This window comes from Nannospalax galili, unplaced genomic scaffold, assembly GCF_000622305.1.
Source record: "Nannospalax galili isolate Female #2095 unplaced genomic scaffold, S.galili_v1.0 scaffold151, whole genome shotgun sequence".
NCBI classification, from domain to species: domain Eukaryota; kingdom Metazoa; phylum Chordata; class Mammalia; order Rodentia; family Spalacidae; genus Nannospalax; species Nannospalax galili.
The window spans coordinates 2,292,640-2,313,573 of NW_008332087.1; the positions used below are offsets into that span (position 1 = coordinate 2,292,640).

At 38.7% G+C, this 20,934-nt stretch overlaps 1 pseudogene; it reads left to right on the forward strand.

The window, feature by feature from the left end:
* Positions 1–20,934, forward strand: part of LOC103729204 — a 100,020-nt pseudogene that overhangs the window by 46,747 nt on the left and 32,339 nt on the right.

The following is a 20,934-nucleotide window of genomic DNA, read 5'->3' on the forward strand; positions in this document are numbered from 1 at the left end:
GTTGAGTAAGGTAGGGGTTTTAAGTATTTATAACTGAATTTAAGCCAAAATTAGTATTGTTTTATCATTTAGGAATATACTAAGTGAAATATGAAATATCAGAAAACATTAAAAATAGCTAAGAATAAAAGATACAGTCTTTACCCTGCAGTTGAATGGAATGTTTGATGTGATGTTTCTTTTTTCAGTTTATGAAAGAAAGCCTCTGGTTTTCTTTATCCTTCAAGGAAGAAAGAGTCTGCAACTAATTCTGAATATTTTAGTAATCATATTAAAAATCCTCTTTTACTAATGGACAATACTATAATGACTCCATCTGGAGTCCTTTTCTAACCATTAAAATAAAGAAATAGTTGGTTAAGCCTTCAAGGCCTGTACAAGTCTAATTTTCTAACAGGTTTGCTCTCTTGTTTTAATTAATGTTATTAATATTTATTATGTAAATGAGGACATTCTTGTTAGAAGTTTAAAGAATACTGTATTGCTGTGTAATTTCCTCTATAATGTTTAGTTTTTTCAAACAATCTGGTATGATACTGTTGCCAGAGTTCTCTCTGGGTCTCTTGCGCTATCAGGCAAACCATATAACATATCTTATGTACATTTATTATTATCGTGGGGGAGGGAAGGCATTACTTGGCATGTCCATAGTGTGCAGCATGTGGGATCCATTGTTGAGTAGAATCATAGGGGATCCTTTCTTCCCCAACCATCTGTATAGAGCCTTCTGGCAATGTGAACGTCATCCATCCAGTGGCACGTAGTTTTTTAGGTTAGTCTCAGTTCCATCTCTTCTTCTTCTCCTGTGCTCACATGCAGTGTCTTCAGCAACACGGCCTTACCGACCTTTCTAGTGTACAACCGACATTAATGGCAATAGCCTTGGTGAATTAGAGGGCCTCTAGGATCTCTCTGACCAACAGCTCATGAGAGGGGGGCAACCTACCCCTGGTACTGTAGATTTTCTTAAGAGTTATATAGTTTGGGAGTGTCTTTGTTTTCTCTTATTCTTTTTACATTTACAGATGTTGGCTCCAGTTGCCTGACTCTGCACTGGGCTAAGGAGGCAGGGGGGTTTCTCCTCTCCTGTCCCCGCTGGACTTATTAGTTCCCTGAGTCAGGCAGGCCCTGGGTCTGCCTCCTGACTGTAGCCATATCTGTCATCTTGCCATTGACCACACCTGATTGCTAGGGGAGAACTTGGTGTGAAAACCTGCTTCCACACCTAGTATAGCCTTTATCAGAAGAGAAATGCATCATATTTAATCCGTGGGGTTCTTAACCACCCCTGGGACAGATTTTATCCTTTGAATGTCTTTTGTAAATTCTTCTTCTGGTTTTAAAGCCTTCCAGAAACGCCTTAGTACCATATTTGGTTTTCTAACAATTTTTCCTCTGGGAATTTGGGCTTGACATGTCTTGCCACATTTGTCTTTGAGTAACCCAAGTGGACTATTTCTTCAGTCTGGTCTGTTTTATATCTCTTATAGGGTGTTCTGTTATTTTGCAGACACGTTTTACATGCAGGTCAGAATCATTTAGATTTGCCAAAGCCTCTCTCACTTTACAAAGATCCTGTCCCATCAAAGAGCTTAGTAAAGCCATTAAAGCCCCATACCATTCTTGAAGTCCCAGTTAAATTAAGTTTTCATTCCTTCATATCTCTGGTGAACACAGTCTTATCTGGCCTAGTGAACTGGGCATCATATATTGCTTTTCTCATACCTAGTTCTGTCAGTAATGCCTGCCCCTCCTTTATAGTCCTCCAGCCCCTGCTAATCATCTTAGTCTTTTTTGGTGATGACCAGGTATCTTTAATGCCTTCAACCAGCCATCCCATTAAGGACTGCTCCCGCCTGCATTGCCCTAGGTTGAACAGCCTATATCGAAAGGATGGAAGGGTGGTTATATAACTCAGCTGTGAAGCTTCTGAAGGACTTAGACTGATGTCATTTGCTTCCATGTCCCATGCTCTCACAAGTCACGTGACTAGGAGCTCTCTGATTGCTTGCTTGTAAGTTTTCCCTAGTTTTAAGAGTTTTAATATGGAATATTTTCTAGCTACAGCAGTTAGCTTTTTTCCTTTTGTATCAACGGTTGAATCTGAGGGGCAGCCTTAGCTACTTTTATCTTTATTCATTTTCTGTTTTACTGTTATTTGTCTCTTCCTCTGAGTCCGTAGACCTTACACAAGTCAAAGTGTCCTGCTTTTTTTTTTTTTTTTTTTTTTTTTTCTCTCAAGCACTGCAACTGGATCTGCCAGGACCTCCCTGGCCTTTTCAGGTTCCATGGCCTGGGGCACATCTTTTATTATGCAAAGGGTCCACGCCCCCTCTCTGGGCATTCCCTTTGGGTCTAGAGGCGGTAAAAGATTTTCTAGCTCCTGGATAACCTTTAACAAATTTTCACATACCCACAACATACCCCCACATTTACAACATAGCTGTGGCCCATGCTTCTTCATGGCTGGCCTCTTTTTAGTTACAGATTTTATAACCCATTGTATAACCCATGTGAGTATCGCTAAACCCATTGAGGTATGGGGTTTGATTGCCTTCTCCCCTGGGTTCCTGGCAGCTGCTCCCGGATTTGGGAATCAGAGCCTAGCTGACCTGCCACATAGGTGAGGGGAACAGCACTGCTTTCCAAGCCCCACATCCCTAAGGCTGTGGTTCATTTGTTGGGGTCTGACTATGCCAGTTATGTCACCAGAGTTCTCTCTGGGCCTCTTGCCCTATCAGGCAAACCATATAACATATCTTTATGTACATTTATTATTATCGTGGGGGAGGAAGAGGAGTGACTTACAAAGAAACGAACACCCAGTGCCTAGCTCTGTGCCACTCAGCTCCACACCACCCAACTCTGCACCTTGGCTCAGAGCCCGCCATTCCACATTGCTTCCCCTGCATGCCCATAGTCACGACTAGGTTTCACCCACGCCTCAGGGGCCAGTGGTCTTGCCCCAGGTCCATAAATGCCAGGCCATTCTGTTCTTGAGTATGCCTGGCTACTGCACCCCACCCCCATGTTCGTGGTTCCGGTTCCAGATGGCACCACGAGCGGCTTCTTCCACAGATAACTCTCCACAGTCAGTTCTCCGTCGCAGGCCCCGCCCCTTGGAGGAACCAGGACCCCTGGGGAACACAGATACTAATATAATAAAACAGATGAAGTCGTTATCCACAATAAGAACTACTAGAGTTAGGCACTCCATGAGGTTATAGCTATAAGGTCCAAGTGATCCATAGAAAAGCAAACATTATAAAAGAAAAATAGGTTTGTTTAAATATTCTAAATATAGATAAAATAATTCACAGAGTACAGATAACTATAAATACAGGGGGAAACAGTCAATCTCATTTTTATTTTAATGTTTGTTGCCTTAGTCTTACTCCATTAGATTGAGCAATAGTCTTGATTATTTTAATTTGGGTATAATCATTCCATTATATGTCACATGCAAATGTTATATCAGACACAGAGGACAATAGAAAAAAGTAAGGAAGATCTATATCATGATGGTTAATAGTTTTGATATGATCCAGAATTTCTTTCTCTTTGGCTTTACCAGCTAGCTATTGCTTTCTCCTGAAAATTGCTCCCTCGCCTATAAGTGAGCCTTATCTACATCAGATTCTAGGCATGACCCTTTCTAGAAAAGGCTTTGGAATAAGTAATATGTAACCCCTGCATGCACAAATGTGATGTTTGGCTAACGGGGTACTGTAAAAGAAAGTTCCTAGAATGAACTCCTGCATTTTGAGCTAAATTTCCTGTAAGGCTGACCAACTGATTAACACTTCAATGACTGTGAGGAGTTTTGAGTGTTACAGATCTAGAGCCTAGTCACAAATTATCTGGGGGCATCCTTAACCCCATAAATAGCCACACCTTGCCTGCTTCTGTTTCTGAATTAACATTCTTGTGACAAATAAAATGTATTAACTTAGCAGACCACCAGGTCCCACCAATCAAAAAGCTAAGAATGTCATGAGATAGCATCTGAGACCTACAGTAGACCGCCCTCCCCCTTCGCTATGACCCACCTGCTGAATGTATCCACCAATGTATTTGATTTATGACTTTTCTTTGTTCTGTTCCTATAACTATGTAATGTAACTGTCACCATCATGGAATTTGGGGTAACCTAAATCTGTTTTCCCAGGCCATGGTCACTCATATTTGGCTCCAGAATAAATTATCTCTTCTCTCCTTTGAAAAAAAGAAGTATATATTTTATTTTTTATTTCATAGGGGATTCACTCCAAGAGTTCGCTTGGAGTCTTATAGGAGTCTTTGAATTTAGAATTTAGAATAATGTTTAAAATGTTAAGTCTCTGGGTACTCTTAGCAATGGACTAAATGTGCTTGAATTATGAGATGGATATGAGTCTTGGGGATGGGTTAAGGGTAGACTGTCATAATTTAAAGAGATGAGCTTAGGTATTATGTTGAGAATGGGTGGACTTTTTTCTGTGTGTATGTCTGATGTGCACATGTATATGTGAGTTCACATGTGTGTGTGGCATGAATGTGAATATGTGTATGCAGGTGCATGTGGTGGCCTGAAGTTGCCATTAGATTCTGCTATTAATCACCTTTATATACATCTCTACCTCATAGAAGGGTGGTCATCTCCACCTGGCTTTTTACATGCCTTCTAGGGGTTCTGAACTCCAGTCCTCACACTTTCAGGGCAAGCACTTTACCCCTTGAGCAATCTCTTCAGCACAAGTGCTGGAATTTTGATGGTTAATTTTGACTGTCAACTTCATTGGATTGAGAAGTGCCTAGGATGTTGGTAGAGCACCTCCAGGTATGTCTATGGTGGCATTTCCATCACAGAAAGAATTAACTAAGTGGCAGGAACTTAAGAATGTGGGTCAATCCATTCCCTGAGTAGGGATTTGGGTGGAATTAAAGGAAGAAAATGAGAAAGCAAGCCAGCCCAGGCACTCCCTTTTCTGCTTTATGGCTGCCATTATTTGAGTTGTTGTGTTCTGCCATGCCATCCCATTATGACGAGCTGAAAACATGAGCCAAAATACACCTTTCCTTCCTGTAACTTGTTCTCTCAGGAATTCTGTTCACAGCTACAAAAAGCCAACACACTGACTGTATTCTGGATATGTCAAATGTCTTTGACAATTAAAACTAGTGAGACCCTTTTTCTCAAGTAGACTGTCAAAACAATTCATTTTACTGTTCATATAAAACTGTTGCCTGGAGCAGAAACAATTTCTTAATAATCTAAGTTTTTAAAAATTTTGCTTAAAAATGGGAAAATAAAACCCTTTGAGGTTATGCCATAATGAATGTGGAAAACACTTTAATATTAAGGGAAACAATGAATTTATCATTTGTGGCCTAAATGAGACACACATGTAAGAGATTCTCTAAGAACATGAGCATGCTGGGAGTGACTTATCGGATATAAGGACAAAACCCACTGTACTGAACCTGACCTGGAATCAACAATCTTCAGACATACTAGCCAATAGTGGATCTTTTTCTTTTATCTCTCTCGCTCTTTGTTGATGGGGGGATTAGTAAGGGAGGGTACAGATATGGGAAGGGAACAAACCTAATCAAAACCTACTGTATAAAATTTGCAAAAATTCAATAAAAAGAAAAATCAATAGAATTAAATAGGTAGACATTGATAAAAATTGGTACCTTGGCAATATTTTGCTAAGAGCAAAAATAAAATGATTAGTTTTCATTTACTATAGTGCTGGATATGAAATATTTTTCTGTTTATGTATTTATTTATGTATTTATGTATTTATTTATTTATTTATTTGATCTCTTTTGCATCCATGGCCTATTCCTTATCCCTTCCACTTTTTCTTTTGCTCTTTCATTCTTTATCAAAATTACTAATTTTTTTTGATATTTAATGTTTATTGGTGTTCTCAAGAATACCATATAAAATTACCTCCTCCTCTATTTCTCCATCTTGACTATTTTAAAATTTCATTTTCTTAAATATTATTTAATTTTGTTCTTCACATTTGGTGTCTAAATGAAAAATTGCTTCCTCAGATTTCTCTTAAATACTGAAAGCCATTAAAGCTATACATTTTGCTCCAAAGAAGACTTTTTCTGTGTTCTGTAACTTTTGTCACTGCCTTCCTGACAGGTTTTCATTTCCTTTTTGATCAAAGATTGCCTGGAGGCATCCTCTTTCATTGCCTGTCATTAAGGTCATTTTTTATGTCGTTTACTTAATTCTAAAGTTATTAGCTTAGGACCGGAAAATGTGGATTATAAAAAGCTGTCCACTTAAATTTTTATGCAGTTTCTCTATCGCTCTGTGTCTGTCTGTCTGTCTGTCTCTGTCTCTGTCTCTCTCTCTCTGTCTCTCTCTCTCTCTCTCTCTATCTATCTCAGTGACCATGTAAATGACCAATGACCAATGTTTAACAACAATCCAAAGATAGGCTGAGGATGTGTAGCCCAATGTTACAGTCTTGGCTATCATGTGCAGAACTGTGTGTTTCAGTTTTAACACTGCTAGTAGCACATACTGTACTCTAGGAACATTTGACAACTGGATTCAAGAAGTAAGATGTTATGTATTATCAATGTATTAGCTGTATTTTCCAGTCTCTCTGTTTTCTTTTTCTTGACCAGTTATGAGAGGCACAGAGGTGCTTCTGTCTTAGTAATATTTTCAGCACGTTTGCTTGTCCTTAAGAAGCACTGAGTTTTGCGGCCCTCTGGAAGTGGCTGTAGCCTTTGAAACTGTGTGTGCAGCGGTGCCATTCATCACGATGATGTGACTCCTCTTCAATCCTGCATGGGGTCTTTCGTTCTCAAATTATGCTTTGTTTGTGCTAATTTTGCTTCTTTTGTTTTGATTTTCCTCATTCTGTTTACATTTGTTATTTTTAAATTTTTTATGTTACTTTTACGTATGACATCTGACTGCGTTTTGTTAAGAGATATGTTGCCTGCCTCTTTTGCAATAAAATTCCTTTCTTTTACATTTATACAATGACAACACACAGGAAGTGTGACTTTTATTCAGATTTACTACAGAATGTCTTGTTCCTTCATTTTTCGTTGTCCTGCTCTTTCGTTTATTCAGTTTCTCCCGTAGCAAAGTAGGGAATGTCCATTCTCCCTTGTCATTTGGATTCATTTGTTTGTCCCTGATCTAAGTAATTAGATTACAGTATCTGCTGTTTATTAAAGTCCAGCAAGATGGCTCAACAGGTGAAAGCATGTGCCACCAAGCCTCACAACCTGAGTCCCACCCTTGGATGGTAGAAGGAGAGGACCAGACCCTGCAGGTTGGCCTCTGACTGCTCACTGTGGCATGCGTGCATGTCCATATGTACACACACACACACACACACACACATACACACAAAAACACACACAGACACTTGAACATACAATAACTAATTAACTAAATAGTATATATATTAAAAAGAGATAACCCCCTAAAAGAATGTACCACTGCTTACTTCCCTCTCTGCTACACCAACAGCAAGAAATTAAAGGAAAATCCACCCTTAGTATATACAACGGTCCTGAGATTGTTTCTCTAAGGTTCAATTACAGAGAAAGTCTAGTATTTATTAACTTTTAAAATGAACTTTTCCTCAACTTTATCCATTCATTTATGACTTATTACCATTAATTCTGATGTTTTGCATATAACCTATATGTAACCTATGTTTTTGAATTCTATGCCATTGATATTTACCCACATAGCATAATAGACATGTGTGGAAGTGTTTGCATACTGCCTTTGAGTGCCCCTTTTGTTCTCACCTACCATTACTAACATTTCAAGCCACTGACTCCATTCTTTTTCTCTCCATTGACATCGGTCTCTTAGTAGACACTGTCTACTTGAGAAAGAACCTTCTACATTGACAAGTTGGACCTCAACAGCTTTATTTTCTCTTTCAATAAATGCATGGAATGTAATACATTCAAATATTCTTAGAAGTGATTTAACTTTATTTTATAAAATTTTTTATTGCACATTTGTACTGTGATAAATAGTTCTTAATCAAATGTAGACCTCCCTCCCCCATCCCTGTCCTCCCATCCCCCTTCTGTACCTAATGTATTCCACCATACATGTTAGTTAAGTCTTATCCAGTCAAGCATTTGTACCCAGATGTCCTTCAGCGTAAATCAGTCCACTGAAGTCTAGTCAGCTCGTCTAGAAATCTTACGTAAAGCATACTCTCCCTCACCCAGTAACAATCAATAGTTCTCAGTCTAGGGCTGGCCCACCATCCATTTCTCTCCTCCCTTCTGGGCCCTTGTTTAATTGAGCAGGCATAGGTCCTGTGCTCAGTGCCACCATTGCCACAAGTTCACATGACCAAGCTTCCAGGGGCCTGAAAGCCTCTGCTTCCCTATGTTCATGAACCTGCCCTGGCTCTTTCAATCTTTCTGCCCCCTCTTCTGCAGTGGTCCCTGTGCTGTTGGTGGATGAGTTTCAATATAGGAGTCCTATCTGAGGATACATACTCTGCAGGTCATTCTTTAAAACTTGACCAGTCGTGGGCTTCTGTGCACATCACATTCTGTTGTATAAGGAAGGTCTACTGGTGATAGTTGAGGGATGCATTAATTTTCTCTCTGTCCCTTGCTCTGCTATGTTCCATGTTCAACTGTAGATGTATCACCTAGTACTGAGCATCTCTCAGACATATATTATCTGTGTTTGACCTGTTGTGGAATTCTGTAGTATCCTCAATCTGTTGCAAAAAGAAGCTTCTTTGATGAGTGCTGTATGCTTGTCTGCAAATATAAGGATCCATGTTTAGCATATGGTGAAAAATTTCATTTGTCTAGAGATATGAGAGAGATAGGGTTTTCTCTAGGATCTATGCCCTCTCCTGCCACATGTATTTGGCTGAGTTTACAGTGCCATAAATGTGTTCATTCCCATTGAGAAGGCTTCAAGTCCACTTAGCTAGCTATTGACTGCCCCCCAGATAACAGTGCCACTACTACACCAATACCAATAGAGGTAGTGTGCTGTTCCGGTTGTTGTGGTAATTAGGCTTTAGGATTGGTTTGGACCACTGATTGTTTTTCTCCCTTGGCAGTTTGCATGTTATCATCTATCATTTTGATGGCTAAACTTCAGGTAGAAGGCTTTCAGGTAAGTTCCTACTCCATTGCTCCAAGTCCTGTGTCTGAAGTATGTCCAGTCTTCGGCAGTATTATCTTTTCTTCTGCTTCTGGGAGATAACCAAGAGCTCTGGCAATAACCTGTGCTATTTTGGGAGTCTCCTGGACCACTTTCACCAACCACTCAAAGGGAGGTCTCTTCTGTCTGGCACTGCTTTCCTTACCAAGTAGTTCGCAGGTATACTTATGCAATAATATTTAGACACTGTATTTGCATTTCTCATGGGGTTTCAGGGGCATCACATTTTCCTCTGGGTTTGCTAGCACTGCCCCCCAAGATTTATTCATCTCTACTTTTTCTTCTCATCTGACCTATCTCCTCCCTCCCCAGTTCCAATGCCCCATTATTACCACCCTACACTCAAACACCCACCTTCTACCATACCCCATCTCCTGATTCCCCATCTCCACTATGGCCCCTTACATGTCCATCCCTCCTCCCTTCCCCTCCGAACACTCCCACTTTCCCCACCTACCCTGTGGTAACATCTTTCCCCTACTATCCGCTCTTTTGAGTTTTTTTTTTCTTTAACTCCATGTATCCTTTCCATTTTCCTGGATCCTGACATTACATCAGAATATATATACTCACATGTATAGAATTGGTGCTACAGTCTGCAAACAAGGGAGAACATACACGGCTTTCTTTACTGCGTTTGTGTTACTTCACTTAGTATAACTCTCTGTATAACTTCTCTTAGTATAACAGCCATTTACTTTCACATTTTATTTTTAAAATATTTTTTATTTTTATTTTTTTATGTGTATGCGTGTATTGCCTGCATGTATGTAAGTGCACCCGTGTCATGCAATGCTCGCAGAGGACAGAAGAGGTCATTGGATCCCCTGGAACTGGAGTTATGGACAGTTGTTAGCTGTGCTATGGGTGCTGAGATTCGAACCCGAGTCTTCTTTAAGAACAGCTAGTGTTCTTAACCACTGAACCATCTCTTCAGCCCTTTACCTGCACATTTTATAATTTCATCTTTTCTTACGGCTCAGTAGAACTTCATTGTGTGCCACATATTCATTATCCTTTCATCAGCTGAGGGACATTGATGTTGTTTCCATTTCTTCGCTATTGTGAAGAGAGCAGCAATAAACATGGATGTACAGGTATCTCTACAGTAGGATGAGTTCTTTGAGTATATGTGAAGGAGTGTTATCACTAGATCATATGATAGGTTCATTTTTAAACTTTTTGTGAGTTCTCCACACTAAGTTTCCATACATGTTGCTTGATTTTGCATCTCCACCAGCAGTGATGAGTGTTCCTCTTTCTCCACATTCTTTCCAGCATTTGGAGTCTTTTGTTCTCTTGATCTTAACCAATCTGACTGGGGCAAGATGGAATCTTAAAGTGTCTTTTTTAATCTGCATTTCTATAATAACTAAGAATATTGAGCACTTTTGTGCAGGGTGAATGATAAGTGTCGAATTTCATTCTTCAGAAGGTGGAGATCCAATTTTGCCAGCACAAATTGTTGAAGATGCTGTCTTTCCTCCATTGTGTGTTCTTGGCACCTTTGTCAAATAGAAGGTGACTGGAATTGCATGTATTTATTTTTTGAGTCTTCTGTTCCATTAATCTAAGTGTCTATCATTGTGCCAGTACCATGCTACTTTTATGATTATCACTCTGTAATATAATCTGAGATCTGGCATGGTGATCCATACCTACCCCCCAGCATGGTTCTTTTTTCCCAAGTTCTCTTTGGCTATTCAGGGTTTTTTGTGATGTCATATGAATTTTAGGATGATTTTTTTCAAGCTTTGTGAAGAATGTCATGGGTATTTTGATTAGCATTGCATTCAATTGGTAGTATGGTCATTTTTTACAATATTTATTCTATCAATCCATGCTCATGGTAGGTCTTTCTATCTCCTTGTGTCTTCCTCTATATCTTTGTTTAGAGACTTGAAATTTTCATTTTAGAGATATTTAATGTCATTGGTTAGGTTTACTCCCAAACATTTTATTTTATTTTTTGAAGCTATCGTGAATGGGAGGCTTTCCTTGAGTGCTTTTTCTGATTGTTTATTATTTATATATAGAAAGGTCATTGATTTTGGTAGTCGATTTTTGTAACCTGCCAATTTACTGAAAGTATTAATCATCTCTAACAGGTTCTAGTGGAGTTTTGGGGATCTTGTATGTATAATGTAATATTGTCTGCAAATAGAGGTAATTAGATCTCTTCTTTTCCTATTAGTACTTCTTTTATTTCCCTCTCTTATTGCTCTTGCAAGAGTTTTAAGCACTATATTGAAAAGGCATGGAGACAGCCTTTTAGTGGACAGCCCTGTTCTGATTTTAATAGGAATACTTCCAGTTTTTCTCCATTTAGAATGCTGTTGGCTATGGGTTTTTATTGTATATGGCGTTGTGTTAAGGTATATTCCCTCCAGGCCAATTCCCTCTAGGACTTTTTAACATTAAAGCACATTGGATTATTTCAAAGGCCTTCTCAGCATCTATTGAGATAATCATGTGGTTTTTGTCTGTAAGTCCATTTATATGTTTTATTACATTTATTGACTTATGTATATTGAACCATCCCTGCATCTCTGGAATAAAGCCGACTTGATTGTGGTGAATGATCATTTTGATGTGTTTCTCTGTGCTACTTTCTAGTATTTAATTGAGCATCCTTGCATCTATGTTCATTAAGGATCTGGGTCTATAGTTTTCTTTTTTGTTGTATCTTTACCTTGTTTTGGTATTAGAGTGATGCTGGCTTTGTAGAAGGAGTCTGGGAGCTCCCCCTCAGTTTCTATTTTTTTGAGTAATTTAAACAATATTGGTTGTAGATCTTTGAATGTCTGGTAGAATTCTGCTGTGAATCAGTTTGGGTCTGGGCTTTTCTTAGTCGAAAGGTCTTGTATTAGTCTTTCAATTTACTCATTTGTTTATGGGTCTGTTCTTGCTGTTGATCTCCTCTTGGTTTAACTTTGGTGGTGCCCATGATTTTAGAAATTCATCCAGTTTTTTTAGGTTTTCAAATTTAATGGAGTATAGAGTTTTAAGGTATTCCCTTATTATGTTCTGAATTTTTGTTGTTGGTGGTGGTGTTTATTGTGATGTTTCCCTTTTGGCTCTGATTTTTAAAAATTTTTTTAAAATTTAATAACCATGATTAGAAGAAGCATTTCATAACAGCTTTAACATATTCAGTAACACATTCCAGAGCAAAGGTGGCTGTAAATTTTTAGGTTCACAGTTGAATTAATATAGTCATACAATATTGAACTCAGTATAAACCCTGTAAGACATAAACTTGAATGAGTTTTTACCCTTTAAACAAGATCTCCTGCTGGGTGTGGTGGTACATGCCTGTAGTTCCAGCACTTGGGAGGTAGAGGCAGGCAGATCTTTGTGAGTTCAAGACCAGCCTGGTCTACATAGTGAGTTCCAGGACAGCGTGAATGGCTTTTTACCTTTAAAGAAGATCTTCATTTCATTTTAAGATACGCTGTTTCCTACATTTTTAATGCTACTAATATGTTTACACATGTGTCTTTAATCTCTATGTATCTCTATGTATCTGATTATTACTAGTCACAGTTGGTTACACTCCGATCCTTAGTACCTGAGTATAGATATAAAGTCATCAGGTAGATTTCACTGGTAATGTTTCTTTTATCACCTCTACTCTTTAACATGAAGTTTTTTTTAATTTTTAATAACTAAATGATTAGAAGAAGCATTTCATTACAGTTTTAACATATTCAGTAACACACTCCAGAGCAAGAGTATATCTCTTTCACAAGTGGCTGTAAGTTTCTAGGTTCACAGTTGAATTAATACAGTTATACAATATTGAACTCAGGATACGCCCTGTAAGACATAAAATTGAGTTTTTAACCTTTACAAAAGAACTCCATTTCATTTTAGAATATATTGTTCCTTGCAGAAAGACTCATTGTTTTTGCTACTAACACTGAGAAGTGGCACATGCATCTCTAATCTCTGTGTATCTGATTATTGCTAGTCACAGTCAGTTACACTCAGATCCTTAGTACCTGAGTATGTCTATAAAGTCATCGGGTAAATTTCAATGGTAATGTTTATCACCTCAACTAATTAACATGACATACATTTCCATGCTTCCTCCTCAAATATAATACATTTAAAAAAATTTGTTGATTTTATTTTTGTCTGTGTGTATATCACACAGAACACCCCAAACCATCTTATTCAACTATACACCCACTTCCCAGATGGCACCCTTCCATAGCCTCCCTCCCCCTACTAGAGCCCTTATGTTCTGATATCCCTGCTACTGTCTGTTGTGTTGTCAGCACCCCAGCTGTTTCCCACTACTTGTCCATCTGGTGAATCTAGTCAACCTATCTAGAGGTGTTTGTTTTAGGAAGGTCAGCTGTTCCTCATCTAGAAGCAATCAGTTGTCAATATTCCTTTGGATAAGATTGGGGTCTGCTGTTCATTTTCCCAGTTCTATTCTGGGTTACTATCTGGGAGTCCCTTTGGCCACCTTGGCCAACAACTCAAAAGAAGGTATCGCCTATCTGGCATTGTTGCTTGTTATGTAGCCTTTAGCTATACTGGACTCAAAAAATTATATTGGCCCCTTTAATCTTTGGTTATACTTTCTTTTTGGGTGTTTAAGGCCATACATTTGGCCCAGATAAACCAATTTATTTTTAGTCTTAAGGTCGTTTGACTATCTGTTCTCAGGGGTCATATGAGTTTGGGAGGAGCCCCTGGCTCCTTTCTTTTACCAGTTCAAAGGTCCTGCTCGATCATGGCTGGCTTTGCTTGGAAGCATGGAGGAAATGATTCCTCTGTGTTGACCCTCCTCTTTGTAGACTAGACACTGGTTCAAGTCCATCTCGTGTGGTCTCACTGGCCTCTTTGATCAAGAGGACAGGTGACCCAACCCAATTACAGGACATTTTGAGAGATGCTCATAGTTCCCTGGAACTAGTCAACCTAGGAGGGCAAGGAGCAAAAACTGTCCTTTATGTCCCTCTGACCAAATTATTATAAACGTCAAAGTATGTCTGTTAAACACCCAAGAAGGTTAGTTGTACCAATCTGGTATTTTTAATTATTGTGTGTCATGTAGATAAATCTTGGGCAAAGACCAATTGTTCTCAGATAAATCTTACCTAGGCATATATTTCTTGATCTTGTATGTATAATTTGTCAGTAGATGTTGGAGTAACATGATTCCCTCTAGTTTTTAAAACTAGCTAGGCATTATTTATCTCTCAAATTGTCTCATCCCTCCATCATGGTTTCCCCAATTAAGGTGCCCCATTTTCCTCCTTTCTCCCATAATAATACCACACAAAATAGAGCCACAAACACAAGGAAATTAAGATGACAGTATCAAATACAATCTTTCAATAATAACACTAAATATCCTATCAAAGATATAATCTACTGGACTGGATCAAGAAAGAAAACCCATCTTTTGGATGCTCTCAAGTAACTTACCTCACCTTCAAGGATAGACAGTACCTAATAGTGAAAAGATGGGAAAAACATATTCCTAAAGCAAGCATTTCTAATATCTGACAAAACAGACTTCAAATCAAAACTGATAAGAAGAGATAAAGAGGGTTACTTCATTCTAATCAAAGGAACAATTGATCAGGAATATATTACAATCATGAACATATAGGCACCAAACCCTGGAGCACTCAATTTCATAAAAACATTACCTGAAGACTATAAAACAGAGATTAACCCCAACTCAGTAATAATAGGTGACTTTAATTGTCGTCAATAGACTGGTCAACTGGACAAAGAATAAACAGAGAGACATCTGAATTAAATAATATCTGACATGAAATGAACCTAACAGATATATACAGAATATCTCACCCAAGCACCAAAGAATACACCTTATACTCAGCAGCTCATGCAAGTTTTTCTGAAACTGACCACATTCTGGGACACAGAACAAATTTCAGAAAATACAAAAAAAAATGACATAATTCCATGCATTTTATCAGACCTCAGTGCAACAAAGCTTATAATCAACAGCAAAAGAATCTCTAGTAACTACATGAACTCATGGAGATGAAACAACACACTCCTGAATGATGAATGTGTCAATGAAGAAATTAACAAAGAACTAAAAGTATCCCTGAAACTAAATGAAAATGAGAATACAACCCATCAAACCTCTGGGACACCTTAAAAGCAGGTCTAAGAGGGAAGTCTATAGCTCTTAGTGCCTATATTAAAAAAATCAGAAAGAACACATTTGTAACAGTACAACTCAAGTCTCTGGAAAGGCAAGAACAAACCAACCCCAAATCCTGTAGATGAGAAGAAATAACAAAAATCAGGACAGAAATTAATGAAATAGAAACAAAGAAAACAATACAAAAAAAAATCAAAGAATCTAAGAGTTGGTTCTTTGAAAGGTTAAACAAGATAGACATTCACTTAGTCCAGTTAACCAAAAGAAAGAAATAACAAATCCATATCAACAAAATCAGAAACTTAACTTTATATTATAATTCATATACCTCCCTTTTTATGATCGAGTGATTCTGCTTTATTGAGTACAAGATCTGATAATTTCACCTGATGCCTCTCTTGGGCTAATGGATTCCCAGATTGGCTATTATCTCACTTTGGTGTCCCACTGGATTTCTGATATTCTGGTTGGAACACCTCAGTAGGACCCTATAAACAAGAAAGTGGAAGACCTTCTGCCTTAGGGGATAGGGGCATAACAGGCAGGGTGGAGGCAGGCATCATGGAGGCAGGGTTCTATCCAAAGTGGAAACTGAAGGACTTCGCCCAAGTCCTTCAGGGGAAGCATTAGGGATCACACTTTCCCCTTCTCTTATTAACCTGAAGCCTCTTACCCCCAGGAAGAATATATCAGCTAGTTGCTGATCTTCCTTTCCATTTGCCCTTTGGAGGTTTGGAACATGCATACTGATGTGATTATTAACATGGTTTCAGAGATTCACAGGTTTTTATATGGCAAGCTTTCTCCCAAATATAATCACTTTAAAATCTTTGACTAGGCTCTGACACTGTTCTTGATGTATCTGCTGAGATTATAAAGTCAAAAGACCCATATCATTCTCTTTGTTCAGGGCCTCTGAAATCAGAGATATGCTATATCCATTTGCTGTTGCCTTGAAAGAGACAGAGAAGTTGGATTTGGGAGAAGTGTGTGAGTGTGCCATACACAGTCTGTGCTCTTAGCTTCTTCATATTTGGTTCGAACGACCGATATAGTAAGCTAGTAAAGACACAGGAGGCCAAACTCTAGTGTGCACATCTTTCATTCAGATGCTTCTTCGTAGGTCCTGGGAAGACCCCAAGTTCTACACTTTAGGGACAGATTATGCTAACCCTCCAGTCAAGGCGAGTACCAGGGTGTTGTGACCATGGAACAGAAGGACTTTTTCATCATTCAAAGATAGTCGTACTGCTAATATAAAAAAAGACAATAGTTTATCGAATTCACAGGGACAGAATCTATCAATGACAGTGGTCAGTAGACAACCTAGCAAAAGTCCAGAGACCACATAATAATCTTCACAAATGTTTCTATGTTCCCCATTTCTTTGTTCCATTCTTTCCTGATAAATACTCTGCATGGTTGGCTTCCATTATCAGCTTGGCACATCTGGGAAAGAGAACCTCAACTGGAGAATTTCCTCTATCAGATTAGGACATGAGCACGTCTGTGAAGCATATTCTTCACTGTTTATTGGTGTGCGAGGATCCAGCAAACTATGGGAAGGGCCACCCCTGGGCAGGTGGTCCTAGGTTATATAAGAATGCAAGCTAAACACAGGTCAGGGGAATCAAGCCGGTAAGCAGCACTTCTCTATAGTCTCTGCTTCAGTTCCTGCCTCCAGGTTCCTGCCTTGAGCTCCTGCCCTGGCTTCCCTCAAAGGCATCCTGTCACTTGGAAGAGATACAAAAAACTCCTTCTCCAAATTGTTTTTGGTTAGAGTGTTTTATCACAGCAATAGAAAGCAAACCAGGATAGGCAATTTTTCATCTTGGGTTAAACAGGAAAAATTCAATTTTTTTTTTGGATTTGAATTATGTATAACATTTCAAGAACTTCTCATTATTTATTCATTTATTTGGCAAATGTTTATTGAGCATCTATTTTGTGCCAGATCTTTCTAAGCACTGTTTGACTAAACTGAATGAGCTATGGGTGTTTGTCCATTTTTAACTGATTAACATGCTCCTCTCACCCTTCATCCCTCCATTCTTAAAGAAAACTGAGGTCTATTTTGTGAAACTGTTGCTGTCTCAATTTGGTAGAGCCATCACGAAGATGGAAAGCATTGTGTTCTTTCCTACTAAGGAGCCTGAAGTGTTATGTGAAGAATTTTTCCTTTGGATGAGTATTTAACAGACTGTTCTACAAAATCCAATTACTTGAGTTTTGAAAAGCCAAATTTTAAAATATCAGTTGCCTTGATCTGAATCAGATATTCTAATCTAATTGGTCCATGTCATGGACTACATATTAATTTTTAAAATAAATTGCCTCATAAGCAATTCTAACATGCAGCCAAGAATAGTACTGAGATTGTGACCTCAGCTTAGCCAGGTAGATACTCAACAGAACTCTAAAGTTGGTAATAAATAGAAGAAGCATTCCTTAGAACCCCACAAGCAAGATCATGTGCATCCTTGCATTACAGTCTCTCCATACACTATTCTAATATTTTCAGGGCCCCATACCCTATCATGTAATACTCCTTTGCTGGATAACCTGGCCAGTCATTTCTATTGCTTACAGATAGCAAATCTCAATGGCGAGAACCCATGAACCTTTCATCACTCTATAAATATGTTGCTTACTCTCAGTATGTTAGATCGGTCAAGGTCTCAGGACACTTTCCTGAAAACAGAAGCAAAGGGAACATGTGGCTATTATAAGTTGACGTCTGAAAATTCACTTTTGTACTTTCTATTTCTTTGCTTCCTTCGTTGTTGCCATCCCCCAAAAGATCTACTTTCATTTTTACTTTATTCTTTTCAGGAAACATGTAAAGATAACTAAAGGAGTACTGCAAAGTTGGGTGGGCAAATCAGAAATCAGATGACCAAGCAGAAAAACAAGGAAACGTTCCATAATACTAGTTTAGGAGAATGCAAGCACCCCTGAGAGAAGAAGCGTGTAGAACTGTTTCCATGACACATTTACATAGGGACCATGGTGAAATTGAATGAAAATAACACAGGGTACCGCACCTTGCTATGTGCCTTTTATCGCCTCTTCAGCTCACTCTTTTGGCATTTCAGGGCAGATTCCCTAGAAACAGTGGAGTGAGAAGAAGGAGTCCCCAAAGGCTATGATCCCAGTTAGACTGACACTCAGCTCTCCGGAGAGCTCTGGAATGTGACTAAAACCACCAAGTTGAAGCAAGCAGAGACTGCACCCCCGTGTCAATGACTTACATCTCACAGTTATTTCCCGAACTGGCAATTCTCGGGAGAAGTGGATAGTGCCCACCCATGCCAGTCACCACTAGCCTGGTGGTGCATGTGCCTGTCATCAAAAGTGATGGGACAGCAACTTTTATACCTGTGCAAACGTGGTTGCTCCTGGCCTCAGTATTTCCGTCTGTGAAATACAACAAATGATACATCCACAGGGCACAAAACATTAACACTGAAATACTTTGTACACTGAAAATTTTTGTACAGAAACTAACCTCATGTTTTCCTTTGCACTGCTCAAGACCTATTGCTTTTAGGCCCTGGTATTTGAGAAATCACTCTTTTCTTAAACTTTGGTTCCAGTAAAAATGTAATCTTGGGAGACTGTCCATGCTCCAGCAGATGATCCTGCACCAGTACTGGTAACACTAAGTGGACTCAGTGGGTGTTTAAAGAGTTCATGAAGTTGTGAAGGGAATGTGAGAAGTGGAATGGGGGAATTAGAGGGGAAGGAATGGGGCATAAATTTGATCACAACACATTATATTCATGAAATTATCAAACAATAAAAATGCAGTTTCTGAATGAAGTATATGCTATCTTGAATGCTTTAGTGTATCTTTGTTTAACAAAAGGGATTTAATCATGAATTGAACGTGGGAGAACTGGGTTTTAATTCTGTCTGCGACTTTGGATAAGTGGTTTGCCTTTCTGGGCTTCATCCTCTTCATTAAAAACAATGTCGGCAACAAGAGTCTGAGTTACTTTTAGACTCAGAACTTGTGAGCTTTTTATTTGATTTTTCATTTCATGAAGGGAGGAGGCTTGTTTAAAAAGAACAAGCCACAGAAGCAGGAGAAAGAAATGTGATCACTCCAAGGTAACGGCAGCTTTGCTTTGTTTGGACTCAGGGTCTCTGATACGACATATTGGATGTGTCAATGGAATGTGATTTATTTTGCTTCATAACATTTGGGAACAGATATTTGGTATTTCATCCAAGGAACGCAATTTTCAGAAACCTTTTAGAAGGTGGCTGGAGCATCAGTAATCAGTGCCATTTCTTTATGCCAAACATTTCCTTAAAGCTGCACAATCTTTCATTTTAATCATCCCTCTCAGTAGGTGCCTTCCAGGGCTCAGGAGCAGGGCACCCACCCTTCAGAAATGAGGTTCTATTTTTAACGTCCACCAGCCAACAACTCCCTATTAATGGTGTGAAATCTGCTCAGATGGCTGCTCTTCTGGTTCTCCATGTCCCACACCCCCTTCTTTACTCCCCATCTGCAGAGCCCTCCCCTGGAAGATATTTTTAGTCCTAGCAGCTACATCCTTGAGAATTACTAGGCGGATGCTATACTTTGCTAGCAAGTAAACATTCTAGAGATAGGAGTTTTCATTCCTAGTACTTTCAAAAAGTTTAAGAATGCTGCTTCTTAATACAGGTCAGTATTGATGAAGAAGCGGCCTGGCCTTGGAGACCTTCATCTGCCTGGAATTCCTTTCTTACAAGGAGGTAGGTGCTGCATTATGTAGTGGTACTTTGTCTTCTCTAAGGCAGTCTTGAGAATTATCTTGTGGAAATTCACCCTTTTCTCCTTTCCTGCTGTGAACCTAAGTATTCAAATCTGTAATCAGTCAACATAAACATCTCTTTAAACAATGTGCTAGGACATAACACTTAAAGGCCCAATATGGTGTCTAAGTTAAGCTATAATCATCAAAATAGAATTCTAAGAAATAACATATATAATAAGAATTTGGCTAAACAAGTAAAAATTGCAGTATTTAATAACCTACTCTCCATAACAGAAACCATATTGCTTAGTATGTCGTTAGCTGCTCTGATTTGTGGGTTGTAGTTTAATTTTAATGTTTTTAGTAAGTTATTCGCACATATAGGAAAAAATGAATTTCTAAGAAAAAGGCAGTGTAGAGTCTCCTTCCAACATCCTTTCCTTAACCTTTCTAGGTATTTATGTGTGTGTTTAAACAAAGAAATACATACATATCTCTTTAAGCAAACACACACATACATACAATGCACACATATGTAACATTGGCATTATGTATAGGTGCAAAATGATTCTCCAGCTTTGTTACAGGTGTTTTTCAGTATCCTTATTTTTATTTTTCCTTAAAAATTGTATTTTAACTGCAGGGTCTGGTAGGTTACACCTTTAGTCTCGGCACTCAGGAAAGGGAGGCAGGCAGAGCTCTGTGAGATCAAGGCCAGCTTGGTCTACATAGGCAGTTTTAGGCTAGCTGGGGTATGGAGAGGCTGTCTCAAACAAACAAGCAAAATTATATTTGAAGGGCATTTCGTACTAAATCCTCAAATCTGTCTCTTT